The sequence below is a fragment of the Falco cherrug genome, chromosome 11 (genome assembly GCF_023634085.1).
Source record: "Falco cherrug isolate bFalChe1 chromosome 11, bFalChe1.pri, whole genome shotgun sequence".
In the NCBI taxonomy this organism is placed as follows: domain Eukaryota; kingdom Metazoa; phylum Chordata; class Aves; order Falconiformes; family Falconidae; genus Falco; species Falco cherrug.
Window position 1 is genome coordinate 24,996,721 of NC_073707.1, and position 22,302 is coordinate 25,019,022.

Below are 22,302 nucleotides of genomic sequence, written 5' to 3' on the forward strand. Positions count from 1 at the left end.
AGACAGACTGTATTCCCATATTGGCATTAAAAAACCCCAGCAACAAACTACACCAGAGGACATTTCTACAGGGCAAAACACATTTGAAAACGGTCTCTTCATCTGTCCTAGAACACAAAACCAGCAGAAAGGCAGTGTAATTTTGTGCTAGAAAGGTAGTGTAATTTTGTGCTACTTCATACTGGTCACCCCAAATCTTTTGGGATATAGTTCCATAGACTTTTATTTACTGAATTTAATAATAATGTGAATGTAAGGGTATAACTTAGTCTTGGCATCATATGAGCACACTGTGGTAGCATCAGCAAAAACTTCCCCAACACCAGTATCTTACTGGGTTGGAAAACCTTCTGTAGGGAATCTGTCTTTGGTTCATTTTTGTGTAACATACCTGTGACTTCCAACAGAGTTGTCATTGCCAGGTGCAGCAGTAGCTTTTGGCATTATCTGGATCATCTGTGATTTGAGGTCACATTACTTTCAGGTATGCTACCAAACAGTCAAGAGGCTTTTAATTTTGTCTGAACCTGTCAGAATTACAGGTGGGATATGAGTACTGTGAGAGGTTGCAATGGACAGTAAGAGTTTGATTTGGGCATTCTCTGTCTGCAAATATTCCTTAAAAGTGTGTCGAGTTCTATGGATCCATCTAGCCCATGGTAAGACTGCTCCTTCCCATGAAGCAACAGAGCCTGCTTGGTGAAGATGTCTCACTGGCGCAATCGGGAAAAAGAAGAATGAGAAAATTGCAGTAAGGAGCTTTGCCTGCAAAGGCAGAGACACTTAGTGCTCCAATGAAAAAAATTCCTAAGGACCAGAACTGAAAGTCATTGAGCTGTCAAAACGTAAATCTGGAAGGAAAGACACAACCTGCAAACTCACAAACAGTGAAGACAGACTTTTTTTTAGATTTGTGTTCACTTCAGAGTTGGTTATAGATAAAGAAGTTAATTACTGTAGTTTATATTCTAATATAACCTGACTTACAAGTTTGAAAGTCTTTTGGAAGTACTCACTCAATGTAGAACTACACAGAGGTTGGACTGGTCCCAGGTCTTGTCATGGGTCTGAACTGCATTTGTTTGGAGTTTGCTGTACCCCAGCCAAGTGTTAGCAGCCAGCCTGGTCGGTCCTTGCTGCCACTTTGTAAGGCACATACAAAATGCACCCAAGTTAATGGGAGTTTGTGAGAAGGTCACGGCCTGATGCTAATGGAAATAAATTATTTGCTGAAATATGTTTAGTCAAGACTTTGTCCAAATCTTCAAGCAATGAGGTTTAAATAGCTCCCTGGGAGAATTTTACACTGTATAGTTCATCTTGGTAGCAGAGTTTTTATCTTAGTATTCAGCCTAAATTTTAATTTCTCCCTTCCTTCTGCCTCAGAACATCCTAAATAATTCCTCTTTCTTCTTGCTGCTTATCCCATTTGTAAATTGTTGGCAAGTTTGATTCTCAGCCACTTAACCTTCCTTTCACCAGCCTATAAATATTGATCAATCTTCTCTCTTCTGTCCTGAATGACCTTCAATTTGTTTATTGTAATGAGCTACCTAGAAATGCATGTATTCTTCTGTCAGACTTGTATGGAGAAGAACAATTACCTCTTTATTCACGTTGCATCAGCACAAGCACTCCAATAATTTCTCAGTCCTTCACATTACTGCTTTCCAGATTTGTCCATCACAGTAAGTACGTACAACTTGAATTATTTTTCTTGAGATAGATTAGCTGGCATTTTTCCATGTTGAATCAAATTTTTCTTGCATTTCATCAAGCTTTTAAGATCTCCAAGAAACAGACGATTTGTTTCCCAGTTGCTTTCTATCCTTTTTTTCATAACTCATCCAGAGTACGTCCAAAGCACAGTCGGGAGGTTTCACTAACGTGTGACTTACTTCTTTGTCTAGGTTATTAGTGACTCTATTTTCCCAGAAGCTACCAGTGATCTCTGCTGTACAATTAGTCACCTTATTCTAACCCAGCATTTGCCCACTTATCAAACTGGATCTTGGTGTTGATCTTGACTCATCATTAGCTTTAGGAAACAAACAGCTGTTTGGCTGACATTAAAATGTATCATATCAATTGAATCATATTCCAGCAATGGAGACAACTACAATTTTGGTATACATATATATAAGTACCAGATATATTTATGAAAATGAGTATGATTCACTGCACATTATAATTTTACATTTCATACTCAAAATTACTTCAATCAGTTTCTAGTAATGTAGTAGATACTGCAGCAATAGCTCATGCAAGCTTGCAGCCATAGACGTTGTTATAACATACTATGCAACCATAGTATAAGCTGCCCTGGATGGTGAACTGAAATTGTCAAGAACTTTCTGCATATTCCTAGTAACAAAACTTGTCTCAGTAGTCATAGAATTACTTCTAGTTAATATCTATGTACAAAAGAAGCCTGAAAGTCTGTTTGAGGGAGTTATTCTTAGATCAGTTGTCTGTTCAGAAGAAATTTTCCTTCTGCATTCCAGCCAGAGCAAATGAGATGCCACTGGGCTTTTGGAAGCACAGCCCATAGCCACCTGCCTCTTTCTGGCCTTAGTCTGAGTCCTTTGGATTTAGACAAGTAAGACATCATGTAGCAAAATCCCACTGTTCAGGGCTTACAGCACCTGCTAAAAACATCTGGTTATTGCTATTTAGCTAAAGCTCAGAATCTTTTCATCTTGTGTGTTTCCTCAAGCTTGTCCTCACAGAAGGTCACAGAATAGAAGAAAGCACTCCCTTTATGTGACCCTTGGGTAATCCTATTGATTTACGCTGTGTTCAACCCAGTTAATTTCAATTTACCCTTTTATGATTTGTTTCCCTCAAAGTTAATAAACCTATGCTAACCGTTTTAGTTCCAGCTATTATTTGTTTGTGCCAAACCACTGGGGAGTAAAATGAATGGTGATCTCCTGTGCTGTGCCTCTAAGCGATGCAGCACTGAAATCCCAGCCCACAGCATGGCAAGCCCTGATGGCTTGCACAGGGCTAGAGACAACTGAAATGAAACTGGTGGACTGTGCATCTGCTCCCAATACGCAGCCACACTGGGTGATAACTGTGGTTGGTTCATGTCACCTCAGCCCCTTGGGAATACCTGCCCTGTGGCTTGATAGAGGATTCAACTTAAGTTTGATGAACTCTCTGGGCTGTGACATAAATCAGGATCTACACATCAATATACAGTCTGATCTATGATATCCACAAAAATCCTACAGGCATCTCTCTGTGGCAATAGGTGCATCGTTAGGAGAACCCATAACTACTGCTGGCCAGCACTAGGACGTTCAGATAGTATGCACAGCATCAAGGTCTTGACAGCAACATAGCTGCTTTGCTATGGCGCCAAACCTGAGGTAATAACACCAGCTTCACCAGCAGACTCATTAGTTCAGGAAGATTGCACTAGAGAAGTTACACTGCTCTCAATTTCATTGTGGTGCAGGTGTGCCCTTCACGATGCCTGAGCATAGGAAGTTCTCTCCTGGCTTGCACCCTCTTCTGCTATTGTACTTCTTTCAGTCAGATGTAACAACAGAACCTACCAATTTCATCACACACAAGACAAAAGAAATCGGGAGAGATCAGGATGTATGACAATGTAATCTGTACACCTCTGGACCAAGCATACCTTCAAGTGATACGTTGAACAGGGATATACTTTTAAGGAATGGCCTCTGCATTCTCTTGTGATAATCCCCTGAATGTATTTTGTAGTGTCTTGGGACCTCCTCAAAACTTGCTGAAATCTCTATGAATTCTGAAGGCTATGTCGCTCTCCACAAGCTTTCTGATAATATTGATATAGGAAGGTCAGAATTTCATGATAGCAAACATTACTTAATTCACAACATTTAGGGTAGCAATGAATTTAGCCCAAATGCATCAGTCTACAATGCTTATTTTTCAAAACATTTACAGGAAACCGTATCCATGCCCAATGCCATAGAACCTGGTCTGTCTTTCTGAACGTTCTCTCTAAAATCCAGTTCTAGAGGATATCTGTATGATCTTAACTTTCTTCAGCCAGCAGTTATTTCAGCTCATCTCTGAATTTGAGGCCTGTGGCTTAGAGAAAAAGAAATATTTGAGAAAAGATAAGCTCAGAAGTGTGGTATTAGGTGGCAAAGCAGTGCTGAAACTTATCACACTGTGGCCTCCACATTACCCCTATTTCAGCTAAGGCAAACATTTTCCCAAGAGAAACAAATATGTAACTATTATCTTGTACCAGTATTATTTTAATTAAATTTGTAGCAAAGAGAAAGCACAATATATAATCGCTGAGTGACTCAAAACCAGCTTCAACTACAAACAATAAGAAACAGGTTAGAGCAGGGCATGGCGCCTGGCGATTTTACCAGGCAGCAGATCAAACAGCTGAACTCTTGACAAACTGCAGCTTTCCTTTGCCTGCTGTTTCCTGGAGCAGTGAATTCAGCAGCCATTTGTGAGTCACTGGCCAGTTCATCTACACAAACCATTAATGTCACATCTGAACTTTCAAATATCACAATAGAAACAGCTACCATTAAAAAAAAAAAAATCCAACTCAGAAGTTTCTTGTTTCTCAAAGAATAGTTTCATTGTACTTTTTGGAAAGATTTTTGGAATGTGCATTTCGGATGATTGACAGTCCTACGCCTGACATAAGTTTAGGTGGAAAAAATCTACATAAAAGCCCTTAAAATGTTCTTTTACTGTTATTCTTCCACTGAATAAATATTTTTATCACGATCAAGCATCAAATGCAAAGTGCCATTTCATGAGTGCTTGCTGAGGGCTTTTAAGTTTTCTTTTATTGAGAAAATTAGTGTAATTTCCCCACAGTTCCCCAGGGAACTAATGCATTTTACTCCAGAGAGAAGCACAAGGACATAAAGCTCTACAGGCATGTATTTTTAAAACAATTTTACTCATTGATTTCATGCCTTAAGGAGTCCAGAGTTCAGAACATCCTTTTGTGTGCCGCAACAGTGAAGATACCAGCCAGTGGCATTTATAAATCTATTATTAATTGCACATGCTTGTATGCCTAGGCTCTAATGCAAAATGCTTTGAATCACATATCTAACAAGGTCCAAAATAAAATGTGCCAAAGATGATGATGAGGGGAAATCATCCTACAGGGATGAAGAGCCATACACTCTCCTGGCCACCAGCTCTCCAAGGCTCTGTTTGATCAGCAAAGCCTAAGGCTGAGAAGGGTTACCTGCAATGCTACCACTGCTATTCTTGTTCCATCTAGTGTCACCGGGGCACTATTTATCTCCAGAACAGTCTTGTTAATGCTGGCTCCCCAGCTGTGAAAAGCAGGCAAAGATGCGAACAACAAGAGCTCACCTCTGCCTTGCTCATGAGCAAACTCTTAACAGGAGCACAGCTCCTCAGATCTAATTATAGTCAAAAATTCCCTCTCCGCTGACTGCGAAGAGGCATGGAGTAAATCTTACCTGATTCAAAGCTAAAATTTGACTGAGATTATTTTTTGCTGGAGACATATAATATATTTTTCTTTAAAACATTTTAAAAATATTAGAAATATTATCAATGCTCTGAAATGATTAAAATCAGGCATCAAGAATATCATTATATGCTTCTCAGGGCAGCATATCATCTCAGGATGGTCTGACCTGTCACACAGCAATGATTTACAGTCAAGGGAGGTGAGAGCTCTGAACTTTTCAGGAAGACCTTGTATACAATAAATCCCAAAAGAAATAAATTCATTCATATGGAAAAAGAATTATATATGAAAAAAATGAATCTCATATTTCCACAAACTGCCTTGTTTCATTTAAGTCTTTTCTTATCGCTTTGAATGATAAACGAAACTGTGCTGATTACCAAGATGGAGGCATTGTACAAAACAAACTCATAAAAATAATACTGTCCTCATACAGCACTTGCAATCAGTAGGTCCCAAAGTAATATACAGCAGTACTGTTATCCTCAGTATCTAGAGGGGGAAACTGAGGTACACAGAGGTGAAATCACTTGCCTAAAATCCTCCAGCGGGTCAAAAATCTCAGTGAAAAGACCAGATTTCAAAGCCTTTGCAACAACTTGATGTGCTGAAGTATTCCAAAAAGGCATTACTGACATTCAGGTCCATTCATAACCTGAAAATGAAAATTCAGGTTCTTGAATTACCTGAATACTCATAATGAGCATCTGGTATTGCCACGAAAGTTAACCTCCCTAACTAGGTAGGGGAACATAATATACTAGGTATGTCGTATAAAATTAGTAAATATTAGTGTTTTTCTTGGAAAGGTAAAATTATAGTCCTTTTTGTTATCAAAAATTCTTTCTTACATCTTAAAAGAGTTTCACAATTTTGTCTCCCTTGCTATTAATTACATATCTGTTTCTTAAAGTTTTCAAGTAACAGCTGCCTCAGAGATCAAAGCCGATCAAAGTAACAGGGGTGCTGGGAAGGAGTTGTATTCTTTTTAGTACATTCCTGTGGTTTTGATCAAACTATACAGAGAATCACATTATGCAGAGACTGAATTTAGTGGGAAGCAGCCATATTCAGCTGACAAATAGAAAAATAATCTCCTCTAGTTTATTGAATACATAAATCTATGTTTATCCTCTTTTTGTCTCTCATCTCCTTTTTTTCCTACAAAGTGTTCATTATATATGTGCAAACTTGAATGGGTTCAGGGGTGTTCAAGAGTAGAATCTATCCCATAAACCGATTAGGGTCACAACTGCTTTCACTTTGCCTTCTCCATTATGTTCTCAATTGGCAAACTCTGTAACCATCAAAGCACAGCTGTAACAGCACAATGAGGAGTTGCAGTAAAGGTGTGTAGAAAACATTAAAGAGTAATTGTTAATGTAGATGGCCCCAGGCTTTGCTTTTGTGAACAGAATAATTACCACTATGCATAAATCCAAACTTTCAGGGCAGAATACACTGCTTAGATGTGTCTTGTATTGCTTAGGAAAGGGGTCCAGAAGGCCATTGTCATATATGTTTGAAATGGAAAAAAACTACCTTTATATGACTACTCAGATCCACCTAAACAGAAAACTGACTGCCAAACAGATACAATAGCCTTTTTAAGGTTGTATTATTTTCCAGTGCCAAATGTTCATAAATTGACCCTTCAACAGAAGCAAGGAAATCCATAGGTATCTTTAATTTTTTGGTGCACGTAGGATGATTATGTGAGAAAGTAGTTTTCATATAAGATAAACCAGATTCCATACCAGTGTAATTACATCAACACAAAAGGTTTTGCATATCCTATTATTTTAGTGAGAAGCTAAATTTAGCTTGTTGCCAACTCAATTAAAATGTTATTAACAATTTCACATAAACAAACAAACAAAAAAAATAAACCACTCAAACTGAACTAAAAGAAACCCAAGTTCTTCTGCACTGGTTTAACCATATTAGATTAAATTCATATTTTAAATTATACCAGTGCAATTCTGTGGTAAAAATAAGACCGTAAATAAGCATGTTCATTAAAACCATGGAAAAATAAATTAAATACCAGGGAAATGAAACATGCGATCAAGGGCAAAGTATATGCATCCATCAGGCTTCATAAAACCCATAAACTATTCCTAAAGTTAAATAAAACACACATATGGTCAAGGTCCCAGACATTTTTGTAAAGACTAAAAGTCTGAAGACTTCATTGTTAGATAAACAGAGAGAAGCTCAGTTTTGTGGTATTAGACGAAAGCAATAATTCTTGCATAAAATATTTTGTTTCTTTTGAAAAAAATACTTAAAATATTCAGTTTCATAATGAAAGTAGAAATGTCAATATATCATTTGAAGACTAATTGACTTTTTATTATTATTTTAGAAAAACTGGGGGAAAATCCCTTCAACTTTTTATTAACTGGCAAGCACTCTCTGGCCCATCTCTACAAGACTCTCCAGGCCAGCAGTTCTTCAGTGTCAGGCCAATTCAGTTTGTTGCCAAGAACACAGAAGTCCTTTGAGCAGGTGGGACGAGGTGAAGACTCATGCAGGATGTGCTCCGCATCACAGCATGTGGCACACGGTAAGTCCCACCTCCTCAGAGCTACACAGCCGAGGCACGCTCAATGCATTGGGATGCGGTGATGATGTGGAGATGCGGGCTGGAGTCCTGCCACAGTACTGCAAATAGCTAAATTGTTTTTTTAGCAGTGGCTTGAAAAAGGGAGGCATGGGTTATTCTGTGTGCAGGCATGCAGACCAGATATTTGTTCTGTGCCTATGGTTCAGGGGAAAAAACCAGCTGGGCAAAGGGTGAGCTCTGGCCTGGGGAGTGTAGGACATGGGGTCCAACAGCTGCACTTCGGCAGGGTGCCCAAGACCAGGCAGACTGCCCCACCGTGCCTGATTTCGGAGGAGCATGCTGCCATAGTACACAGTCCAGCCAAACATTTACATTTTGACATTTATCAGCATTCTCCAAAGGAAACACATTCCTCCAGAAAATTTCCAATGAGCTTTTATTATGTGTCCACAGTGAAATGCCAGCACAGCCAAACTGCACTTTTCTAATTTCATTTTTTATCTATGCATCTAAATTTTCCCTTTTCCATTTGGGATCTCTTCCTCTTCCTGTCCTGAACTCGGCTGTGACAGTCATTATACAACACTGCAGTGCTCTTTTGCCCTCTTAAAGGCTTTTGCTAAGTGGTAGATTATTACTTATTTATAGTTAGATAGCTACTCACTTAGAAAGGGCCTAATTCTGCTTTTGCAGTCTCCTTCATTGTGAGACACTGCAAGGAAAATACGTACGTGGTGAACAAATTGGGAGAAAGATAAGGTCAAGCCCAAACTGATGAGGTTCTCTAGAATAAAAAGGAGTTATATAAATAGAAGATTGTATTTTCTCATTAACAAGAAAGTTTTTCTTTTTCTTTCTGTGGCCTTGAATCTGCTGTTCAAGTCAGCATGAACTTTGGTTTTCAGTGCCTAACCGGTTTTTCTCAAAAACTTCTAATAAACAGTTTAGCTTGCAACCTACTTTGACGCAGATGTCTGTGATAAACATTAGTGGGCAAGGGATGAAAATATGTCTGTCTTAATGCCTAGCGGCCAAATTCTGCTTGCAGATTCCTCAGCATAAATCAAAAGCAACACTATCACAATCATGGGTGTTAGAAAGGTAAAATCCTAATGAACGAGAGGAAAACAAAACCTCAGGGGGTTTAAGAAAGTGGATTAGTTTGGGTAATTTTGAGCAACTACTCTGAAGAAAGCACTTGGGGGCAGTTAAGTTTAATTAGGCTACAGCTCGTCCTAGCTGTGGGTGGTTTTCTTTCTGCCACGAACCTCTTTTCCTCTCCTCTCACGTGTACCAGTGAGTACTGCTGATAAACCACTGACATTGCTCCTGGTTGATAACGAGGGAAAGGAGAGGTGACTGGGCCTTTCTGCGACAGAGGTGTGAGTGGAATCACCCTTGTCGCTTTTGAATTGACTAGAGCTAAACCTCACTGCAAGAGGCAGGGTTGGGCGGGAGGAGGTACTTGTACGTGTGAGCTGGTCTGACAAACAACACTTTGTCCGCCTTAACTAGCTCTGGCAGTGTGAGAAGAGCTAGGATTGCGATGACTTCTTTCAGCTGATCATTATTTCTGCCTGGGGATCTCCCAGAGTGTTTTCCGCTGCACCACGATGAGATGATATTCTTACACATTTCCCTACTGGGACCTTTATGAAAATGCCATATATACCTGCTGGAACATTCACAGCTATTACCTGTTTGGAGTCAACACAACTACGGGAAGAAAGCTTCAGCAAGTGTACAAAGCTTAGGAAGATGGTTTCAGGTTGCTGGGAGATTTTTTCAATTATTTTTAATTTATTTGGGTTAAATTTTTCATCTGGCAGAAAAATTGGAGCCTAACAGCCGTCAGAGTTAATTATATTTTGTGTTTTCTATATTCACCCAGAAAATTTTTTTAATGTGGTGTCTTTGACACATCGCATTTGTGACAACAATGTGGGGGAATGACTCAATTTCATACATAATTTATTGAATTTTTTTAAACTGTACATTCCTTGAGTAATTTTCATGTATAATTGAGCTTAACTTGCATTTGACTTATTCTGAATTAGGAAATCTTGTACTAGACCAGATCCGACTTATATATGCTTCACATCTCAATAAGAAGCCAGTTCTAGGTACTTCATAATTTTCAAAATATCCTTGAATCTTATCAAAATGAAATTGAATTTTTATGATTTTAAAATATGAATTTGGGGTTTTAATATATGAAGATAGGGATTTTTTTTACTTTCTGAGTATTTTCTTACCTTCTCTTGGAACTATGAAGTTCTCCAAAAAATCTTTTTGATTATATTGCCTGGTTTATAAAGTATTTATGCTAGATTTGAAGAAACATCAGAAAACCAGTAAACTAGTAAAACAAACAAAATACATTCCAGGCCTAACTGTAACCCTAAAACTATTACATACCTTGAAGCATTTGCTGAGGAAATCCATTTTGATGCTTAGAGATTCTACAACACAGAACATTGCATACATATGGATAACACCTTCTTTTGTACCCTCGCAAGGGCAGCTGGTCTTGCACAAAATGGGACAAAAAGCAGAAAAATGGGTGCATAGAGGGTGCTAATTTGGGAAGATGTGAATTTGCCTTCCCAGTCTTATCACACAAACTCTCACAGTAGTCACTGAAGTATCCAAAAATAGGAACTTGCAGTCCTAACTGTTCCCTTGTAAAACAACTAGAAACTTATAACATCTCTCCTAATAGAAAGACTTGCAGTTTAGAAAAAAGATAATTTGGCACAGCGCATTTCATCCACTTTCACTAAGTTGGCAGAGTATTTCAAAGCACAGCGGAGCTCAGCAATACAGTTCTATCACTTTAATTATAACTCATCTCAGGTTTTATCACTTCAGATCTTTTAGGCCTAATTGTGATTCATATTGACATGCTAACAGGAAGCAGGGATGATGGGGAAAGAGAAGGAATTCTACAAGATATTAATATTCATATCAGCAAACAGTTCCAAAAGTCATGCTGGTATATGGTGTGACCTTGTACCACCGAAGTGTAAATATAAGGAAAACCAAGAACATTAATAACAAAGGCAGAACTTGGGAATATCACTATGTTTATAATAGTGTCAGCATTTTTGTAGGACATAATTTGCTTTCTTTTTTTCATTACAGTTGGATTTTAAATATTGCCTCAGTTCTGCAACTTGGAATTTCAGTGCCAGCTCAGCAGAAACTTCCCTTAGAAAAATATCTGGAAAGTCAAATCTGTTCTGAATATTGAATAAAGCACAGTTATTTAAACCCTTTAAAGCAGTCTTGTTCTGATAAGCAATCATGGCACCTTCTTGTTCAACAAGGCTCCTCTCTGATATGGCTGCTCACTTAAATGCTAAAAGTAAACTTTTGCTCTTTCATACCTCCTGGAATTGATGCATCTAAGAGGACAAGAATTTGTTTCTATTACTACTTTGTAGAACAGCAGAATTACTATGTTTTCATTACCTGCCTTTGTAGGGTCTCCCTGAAGGCACTGGGGTTGCGCAAGTCTAGACGTCTAAGGAGTCTAACCTTCAGAAATTTTGTTCTTGGCAATAACACTTGAAAATGTACTTGACTTTTTTTCCTGACCTGACACTTCATAAAAGATATTTTAAAATGTAAAATGAGTGTATTTGATATAGAAAATCAATAGGCTAAGCAAACAAAGCACCAACAACATTTATTTAGAGCAGAATTACACTTCAAAGGTTTTTTGTTCTACATCACTGTAACTGTAAAAAAAAATAGCTGTAAATATTAGTGATTAATGGTTTATGTTCTGGGATTGCAGATTTCTCTGCAATATGGCTTACTTTTTTTCAGATTAGAAGTTCAAAATTTCTATTCCTGAAAAAGTATATACATATCAAACAACGATAGTGAACTTGCAGAATCTGCAAGCATTCAGGATGCTGAGAAAAGACCATTTTTGAAATCTGGCCATTGATGTCGCATGAGATCTGAGTCTCCTCTAGAGACATTCAAAACCCACCTGGATGCGACTCTGTGCAACCTGCTCTAGGTGAACCAGCTTTAGCAGGAGGTTGGACTAGTTGATCTCTAGAGGTCCCTTCCAACCCTCACCATTAACTAATTCAGTGATTCTATGATTTGAAAATTAGGCCCTGATTATTTTTTTTCAGCTTTACAAAGCATTTATGTGCCTAAAGATGAAGAGAAACAGCTAGGAAGATTTATGGAAACACCTAAACATTGGTTGTTAGTGAAAATTAAGCATATAAACCAGTCAGATACTTCTGTAAATCTTAGTAGACATCCAGCTGCATATTTAAAAATAGAAAACATTTATAAATCAATTCTTTTGAAGCTACAACCTCTCATAAACCATATCAGCTATATGGCATCTCAGTATCCAGGGATGGATTGCTGTCAGTCTGGATCCTTATTTTAAAGATGTCCTTTACATATACCATGGACTAATGAAACACAGATGGACAAATCACAACTGAAGCATCAGTTGTGATGTCACTGGTTACTAAATTTCTATATCTTTTTGATTGATTCCCTCCCCAAGGACAAATTATATGGTTTTTACCATCACATTCTGGAAAACATAGGAAAATATGTTTCTTCTAGGGCATAGTACCTTAGCTACAATAACCTTTCATATGTCATGGAAATACGGTGAATTATTTTGAGATGTTTTCTTCACTGAGATTTTATATTCATGTAAAAACAGGTAAAAATGTCAGTGATTTGCGATTAATTTCCCCATAATATAGAGAGGACTTTTTCCTGTTTCACTTTCAGCTTACTCATGTGTTGTCTAATATAGACTTGCTAGGAATATACAAGGAGATGGCACATATTTTGCTTGGAACAGATGCAAACTTGGATCTAAAATGAGAGGTGTATTTTGTAAGTTGTTACTGATGACATATGGGCATGACAAATTTAGGACAGATTGTCATTTAACACCACCAAGAACCTTATCCTTCAAATAAGGCTGGATATGGCCCTAACTGATTACATCACTGCCTGCACTCATGCTTTTGTGTCCAGGAGGAATTGCTTCGACTCCCATGGCACTGTGAGAAATTCACAAGATCACATATGTCATTTAGAAGAATTACTTTGATGACCTCTGTTCTGCTACGAGTGCCCTTGCTTTTGTGGTGCTATGTATTTCTTTATGCTCAGTTGTATCTACATGTGTACAGCACACAGCACGCACAGAGACACTGACGAGAAACAGAAGAGCACAAGATCCTCAGCCCTCTCTGATACTGAAGCTTACATGAGTAATTCTAACGTGATGCTGACATCTGATTCTCCAGTATTTCATTTCCAGTTTTATGTGGTATAAAGCAAGTGAGAGCCACTCTGCCTTGACACTGCCAAATGATGAAAGGAAACCTCATACAGGCAATGTTATGATCTTACTTATCGGCAGCTTAGAAACGCTGATTAGAAGAAAGGTATTAGGCTTTAGCTGTAAATCTGAAACTTCTTGCTTGATAGACAGTCACCTACAGGTGACTATGGATTAATGATAGGAGAGATGGCTGCTTTCACATAGCTGCTCTCTGGCTTGTAATCAGCTCCTCATTACCTTACCAGCCTAAGCAAATTTCCAGAGAAAATTGTGCTGACCTTTACTCCAGAGTGACACAAGGGAGAGCTATCAAAAAAAAAAAAAAAAAAAAAGAGGGGAAAGAGATCAGTAATAACTTACTTATTATTCTGCTCCTCAGACAAAGAAGCTTAGAGAAAGATGAGCAGAGTTTTGTGAGTCCTCCAGCTGCCAAAGGAGGAGACAGAGCAATCATCTGAGTGTCTGAGCATGCATAGGATACCTGGCTCCATGCGACTGCACATTTTGCTTTCACGTGAAACTAGCCCTAAGTGATGTTCTCAATTTCCATATTAATTCAAGAACTGCAGCCAAAGGTAAAAACCCAAAGTCTCCAGGGAAGGGAAACAAATTGCTTTGACTTCTGAAGGAAATCAATATTAGATGGTGCATTGGTTCAAGTGTGGAAACCCATGGATCAGTTCCAGATTCTGTGTGAAGAAATCCCTTAGGAATTCTTAGAATAGATCTTCATTATATTCAGCTTAGAAACACTTCAAGCAGGAGACAAACTTAAGCTGGACAATTGTGTAAGTAGCTTGTCTTTTGGCTTAGAAACCAAAATACGTTTTAGTGCAATTTAAAACAGTCTGCTAAACCTGTGAACTCTGCCAGCAAAAACAGCACTCTGCCTACACGATCTCCTACCTGGGAAAATAATGAGCAAAAGAACCAACCTCAAAGGTTAAAAAATTCTCTTTCCCAGTGAAAGGTTACAAGGGACTTAGATACTAGGTGATAGGAGAATTTACATAAAATGAAATACAAGAAGACCATCTTCAATTACGTTCCACCTTACAAAGTTGGATCCTAGAAGAGCACTCTGTGGCCTTATGGAATAATGTGAAATTAGAAGAAAATTTACAGGTGAGTTACAGCAATATGAACTTTAAGGAGACAGAAGACATTATTCGTTTAACCACTCAGACAGTAAAAGGACATTCTCTTCCACCTGTGCCAGTGCAATATGCTGCCACTCTCAATCTAATCCTCACTGCAAATCATCACATTTCCTGTGGTAGAAATTATGCTGCCTCAGATTTGCTGATGCTCAGGCTGCTCATGTGACTTTTCCTTAACCTTTATCAGTCTAAATGAGGCACATTAGTTGAAATGATTCAGCAGTACTTTTTTTCACTAATCCATCTCATTTTGAATAAAATGGGTTAGAAAGCACATGCATAAGCAGTCCTGCTGGCAGGTTTGAGGGGGCTGTTACCTTCAGCACAGGAATGGTAAGTAGGTGCTGGGGACTGTTGAACTTTCAACAACTTGACAGAACTGTTTGCAAAGTGAACTGCATGTCTCAGTCTTCTTCAGTTACCTCTTGCCTCTTTTGTCTTTCACTGATGCTCTAAGCAATCAGGAAAGTTAAGTCTACTGCTGGAGAAACAAAACCAGAAAAGAGCAAAAAAATTAAAGACTGTAATAAAATCTTGCTTTGTCCAGTCCCACACTCAAGGATTATGGCTGCTCCCATTTAATTAAAAATCAATGCCAAAATACTCCTTTTACAAAGATAGTGTAAGTTTCAGAAATCAGTGAACAAACTAAATTTTTAAGAACTTCTGAAATCTTCAAAAAGACAGTAAAATCCATATTGTCATGACACATGGTTTCATAATTAAATACTTACTAAAACCTAAAAGTACACGCACACACTCTCAAAGTCAAAAAGCATACAGAGATCCATGCCACACTCCATTTACACAAAAGCCTCGTTAAAAAAGGAGCAAGTCACCATCTGCTGAACCATCTGCTTCATCCAACTCCTGTACTTCATTTATGGTCACTGGGATAGGAGCTTGCACAGGAAAAAATAAATATTTAACACCTTCTAATACCACCTTCATCTTAGTCATAATACTGGTATCAGGACAGTTTTGGCTCAGGACACAGGTTTGACTTAGCTGGTTGTAACCTTGAGGACTGAGGATGGGTTTTTGATCAGTGCTTCCAGTGCTAGTGAGTTGATCTGAGGGCTTCTGCTATTTCTGCTTCAGTGCTTGCCATGGGATGCGTAGGCCATAACCTCAGCAGAGAGCCATTATGTGAAGAGACTGTATTGTCTGAGCCTGCAGGATTTTGGCCATTTGCAAAAATGGTGAGTTTTGCCTGTTGATCCAGGTGCACTTTCAGTTTAAGAAGGAGAAGAACGGAGATTTGCAAATCATGTATTTTTTTCCATATAACCTGGCCACTACATAATATTTTGCTACATAATAACTATTTTAATCTAAGCCTAATTTAAACATTTAGCCTACCAAAGTATCTGGACACTCAGAAGGAAAGTACTTTCCTGCTCTTCTCCTAAAACAGGCTTTCTGTGGAAGAACTGTCTCTCTGAATGTGATGTGGGCACAGAAGGGTAGAAGTTTCCTTTGACAATTAAATATTCATCAGTTAGCTCTTGTCTGTGTCTTAGAAGCCTGTTCAGGCAGGCAGAAAACCAGGCTTTATACTTTCATGCATTGAGAACACCTGCGTATATAGGGGATAGCTGTACGCCTGTATTATTTACTGTGTAAACAGCAGAAGATGAAGCAGAGAGCTATTCCAGTGATTTTGTCTGTAATTCCAGGTAAACATTTAATCCAGAGCAGGCCTGTTTGATGCTGACCACATAGCTGCATTCCCTAGTTCCCAGATGGAGATGTTACTTTAGTAGAGATGGGGATAGGCATTATAAAGGGCAGGTGACTATGGTGGCAGAGAGATGTGGTTTGGTTAGCATCTCTGAAGCAGTTACTACTCCTAGCTCTGGGCTTCACCTTCTGCTGGAATTTACTACAGCAAAGTACCAAAATGTATCAAATAAGCATTGCTTATTTGCTCCAATGCCAAGCAGGTCAGTTAAAGAATCAGTTAAAGATCCGGGGCACCTAGGCACAGGAAAATGGCTTCCTGCTGCTCACGGTTAGGACCTTCAATACAGCCTTTCTTTTCCTGTTCAAATCATGTTTTCTTCACTTTACAATTTTTCCATTTATTTTAGCTAAACTTATCTTGTCTTCAAACACTGAAGAAAACATGCATACTGCCCCCCTCCAAATACACAAATGTCCCCTTTCCCCTTCCCCATCAGACTCTTACTCTTCCTTTAAATCCTTCCTTTTCTGAAACCATTTCAGTGGGTTCTCCTAACAGGGATTAACTGCCACAGCCTATTAGCCCAGTTACCATTTTCCCATGTAAATTACTGTATTTGTTATGGGACCGAAAATGACAGTTGCACAAAACGGAACCTTGGGTGCTTTCACCAGGTTCCTATAGCAACTCTGTACTCCAAACTGCACTCCAGCAGGTACAGCTTAAGGTAAAGTGGCCATAAATCTTTTGCAGTCTTTAGACTTTCGTCTGGCTAGAGATTGGCCTGGTTTCATGGCACAAAGCCATCTAATAGAGGATGCTCAGGTGCATCATGGGCTGGCACAGCCCCAAAGGGATATTCTTGCAGAAAAGGATATGCTGTGGCTGACAGGCATTTCCCTGACCATGTTTCAAGTACAGGAGCTATAAGGCAGCCAATAATGTGCTGCCACCTTGTAACTCTCCAACCTCAAAGGCCCACTTACTAAGAAAAAACTCCAAGACACACCAGTATTTTGGTAAGTTTAGTCCCTAGAATGGCAGAATGGAGCTAGAAAGGGTTGTTATCCATCTCAGTGGGCTTTATTTTCCAGCGTTTCACAAGCTGCTCCCTAGAGCTGCACAAGGCAAAGGTATAACAATACCTTTTAATAAGCCTTTTAGTCATATTTCATCAATATAAATGATAAAACAATGTGTAAAAGATAAACAAACAGATTTTAAACTCATGCAAATAATGTATTCTTCAGTGCAAAAGGAAATAATTTGCATAACTGTTGGCCATTGTTTGTATAAGTATCATGCATATTTATCATTAACTCCCAGTCTTGAGGAATGATGAACTATGATAGCGATTATTGTTGAGCAATTCTCAAGGTACCTATTTATTAGAAAGACACGCAAGACCTAAAACGAGCAAAATGTTGTTTTCAGAGGTGGAGCGCAGAGCAGCATGCTCATTTAAAACAGGAAGGTGGAACGCTAATTGCAGCTAATAGCCAAAGCAGGCTCACTTTCCACAGTAAAATGATTTAGTGCTTCCATTAGAATTTCCACAACACTTGAAAGCAAGACTGAGAAAACTGGCACGAAGCTGTGCAGTGATGTAGGAAAAATAAAGCTTGCTTTGAGCATAGAAACCTGCAGTGAATAATGGACAGGAGCAGCACCAAAACTCACCACCTCACTGATACAGTTCAGAGCCATGGTTTATTCCTCTCTTAAGAAGAGGAAAGGCATCCAGGACAGTATACCAGAGCTGGAGAAGGTACATCCAAAATGAAATTATGAAGCTTACTTTGCCCTTCCTTAAAGGTGAAATTCTGCAGCAGCAAAAATGTGGTAGCCTACTGTTCACTCCTGTAGTGACTGGCACATTTGGAATCCTTCTGTGCTGAAACATGAGTTTGACTGGAAATGGGATGTTTACCTTTCCATCCCGAAACAACATTAATCTATTTTTTGCTTCACAACATATACGCTTGCCTGATTCAGCACCATTTTAGTGAAAGAAGTAGGACTCTCTCATAATGAGGAATATCCAGGCCATAAAAATGGACCACACTCCTCTCTGCTCTGCCTCTTTAAATCCCCGACAGAGAAAGCAAACGTGATCCATATTTCCTGACCATTTGAAAACTGTCTCTCTCAGTCTTGGCTTCTTATGAAAGCATACTACGCTGCCCAGCTGAGAGGGCTACACATATCCTAGTTTCTGTACTTCCTTTATATGGAGGATAAGGATAATAAGGGTGTTAGGAGACAGTAGTTTTGGGAGCAACTCCTCTGAAAGCTATGCATTTGGCAACATTTTCAGAAGAGCATGACTCTGCGTAACTCCACTTTATCCTTCCTTATGCATATTTCCAAAGACACAACAATATACAGCCCCCCTAGCCTTTTCACAAGGCATCTTGCTTGCTTGATAGATCACTAAGTAGCCTTGTATTCAAAGGCGACCAAAATAAATTAATGCCATTCTACTCTACAATTAGATACTTAAGAATATTAACTTTGCACACCAAAGATTTGTTACTGCTGATTTTCCAGATTACAGCTTGTTTCTGCTAGTCACACAACCCCAAAGTTTTACGGAATAGTTGCAGCTGAAGGACAGGGACCTGACTGATGTTCCAATTTTTGCTTTTCCATCAGATTTTCTTCCCAGATGTAAGCCATTTGTTTTGCATTGGCAATAAAGAAGTCCCAAAGGTATCAGAAGTGGCACTGTCTGGCCTGTAGCATTGCTATTACCTACAATAATGATGAAGAAATCTGAGTCAGGTTCACTGGCAACACCTAAACACTGCAGTGTAGCTACATTTGGCTGGGGTGAAGGGAAGAAAAAACACATTTAGATGAAGTTCAAATTGTATTCCTTCTGCAGAAGATTAAAAAGCTTCATCACTCTGTTAGGAATGTAATAGATAATTTCTTATCTTTTAACCAATTCCATTTCTGAGCCAGTTTCTCCATAAGGAGTCTTAATTTTGAAAAGCAAGGTCCCTTGTGAAGATTAAAATAAACATTTTAACTAAGTCATTAGGAAATAATTTCTGCTTCCTTTTCACACTTATTCAACTGCTACATTCATTAATTTTTGAAATTTCTGGTGGTAAAGATCATAAGTCACGGTGGAATTAAAGTATAAAGAACTTCATAGCATGCTGCACTCTGTCATAAATCATGCCAGGCTACATGGCCAACCTCATTTCCCATCATTAGCAAAAGTGACAGTGCTAGCAGAATTGATATTGCTTCCTATATGATGAAAATATTTAACAAAATTAAAAATCCTGTGCCACCAATCCTGCAAATTTTTTATCATTTGAACCAGAAGAATCCTTAAGTAAAAGGCCTGTTTTTTTTACTTTCCAATTAGAACCTAGCAGAGGGCTTGAACTGGATGACTCAGTAAGTTCTCACCATCTCTAACTGCTGTGATTCTATTTACCAACAGCCCTACAACAGCAGTATAAATGCAGCCTGTAGAAAGATTTCAGACTTGCAGTGGAAAAGGGAGTAAACCCATGATTTTTAAAATTTGAAAATTAAAATTTATTGGTTTGGTTTTACCAGATTTTTTCAAGAACAAATGACTGAATAACACAGCATGTAAAGAATGGATTTCAGTTTTTGCGCTTTCTATGGAAAACACATGAATAGCCCTAACTGACATCTGTATTCTGCACTGAAAAATCAGGACCAGATCAGCATTGGAGGTAGAGATGATAAAAAAATGGTTTGATTATTTTTGTTTTTATATCAGAACGGGTATTATATCAATGGAGACATGCTGGGCTCCCCAAAATGTCTCTGGATTATTTCTTGCAAAAGCCCCAGCTTCCCAGATGGCACTGGTTTGAAGGCTGTGACTCCAGCATTTCTCTGGAGTGCCTTGGTTCTGGAGTCCTAATTCAAAAGGTCAGCTTGGTGCTGCTGCTGTTGTGAGATTCCCGGCTCCCATCAGTATCTGTCCATTGCTAGGATGACAACTACTTGTTACAGATTTCTATAGAATGCAGCGGTACAGGACCTGGCACTCAAGCAGGATCCACAGACACTACCAAAATAACTGACTGCAGTTACTTCACTTATCAGTGAAATACATACAGCCGTGGGTGAGATCTAGCAGCACACAACACCGCATAGCATGTAAAGGAATGGTTGATCCAAGAGAAACTGCCAAGAGAATTTATGAAACAATCCTATTGCACAAGGGATCAGCTTTGTCTATCCCTGCAACAAATTTTATGGAAGCCTTATTAACTTTAAATTAAACTGTGCTTTGGTGTATACTAGGCATACTAACTTCAGAATCCTATCCCTGTATCCTTACAGAAAGTTTCTTGGTGACTTTGCTGATGGTAAACTGTCCAGACCTAGTTGGAGAAAATTTCTTCCTGCACTGACTCAGAATGTATCTTTTGTTAGTTAACTCCAAAGCTGCAATTCACTGTGGCCCTAGGGTTATGGTCTGTAAAAGCTGTAATGTAGTTAGGAATTGAGCATTTTTGCCTCCTGCTGTCTTGCCTTTTCCACATCATGGTCAACCGTATGACAGCGGTGCTTAAAAAAATCCTTGCAGAGGCAACTGATTAAGTATTTTAGTCCTGTCAAACGTCATGCTTGTAAAACACTCCAACTCTGTCCTTACCATTGATTACACAATTGCTACCAAGAGCTGAATATTATGGGTATGAAGTTCGTAAGTCTTAGTGTAGGCTCTTGTAAAACTTATTCAAGTTTACTTGGAGTTTTCAATCCAAATACTAGCCATGCATGCCACCCTCAATTTGGGAAGGCTCAGAGATTTCATGAACTACAGCAGCATGGTTCAGACTACTTTCTGCAAACCTTTCTGCGTGTTGACATTAAAGTAAATGTGAAGTGTCAGAGGAACTGCCTTTTTCAATCCTGACTTATTGCTGCTGTTACTTATCACTATTACTGAATACAGCAGTGACTATATTCCAACTTTAGAGCTGGGGTTTACAGCACAAAGCAAAATACACAGAAAGTCAGCGAAAATTTTTTTACCCTAACAAATAGTTTAAGTAGACCAAAATGGGATAAAAATCAAATATAGATACCCAGAAATTTGGAGCACCTTGCCCAGGATTTTAACACAAGACTGGCAAAGCAGGAAATAGAGCCAGTGCTTCTGAGCAGTTACACTGTGCTTTAATAATAAATCTATCATTTCCTTCTTATGAAATGACTGATATTCCCTGTTTAACTGACACCGAACAGACTCTGTTTAATAGAGACTTCCAATATAGTCAAGGAGTATTTCATAATACCTGTCTCTAGCTGGCAAAATGTTTTTTAATATCCTAATCATTACATGCACAGAGGAGTTTATATATATATATATATATATATATATATATGAAGTAAAACAGAAATAGAAGGGAAGGTACAAATCTGTTTTGCAGTTACAGTATATTACAAAGACCATATATGAACTACCCAGACAGAAAAATAATAAATCATTACAGCATCTGCCTTCAACTCCTGCATGCTGCTGAGCTGCAGTGATAGAAAGGGTTTGTCTTTTATATCTTTCATTTCCAGTGATGCTGATATCCTTTCTTCCTTGGTGATTCTTTCAATTAATAGCTTTTAAATGTTCCTTTCCTGCAGAGACTTCATCTTTCCATGAATTTTCCTGTAGTATTTGCATATGTGATACTAGTAAAGATTACAAGTGAAGCCTGCAATTCAAAGTACTGAACTCTCCTTACACTAATGTCTCTTAATAGTACTCAGGCAACAAAAGGGCCATAGAGAAGGGGACATTAATTTCCTGAAGTGTCATCACAGGAACTCCACTTTTGCATGCAGAGAACTGGAACATATTGTTCGCAGTGACACAGGCTATGGCCAAATTCCACTGTGCTGCATGTTTCCTGCATCTCCTGAGACCCATAGGATCCTGGGGTAAAGAACTAAAGTGCTGCACCTCCAAGTCAGGTTAATAGATGCCAGAGACCAAGCAGATTCCCCATTCTTTTCAGAGCAAGGGCATGTAAAAGGATGCCTGGAGTC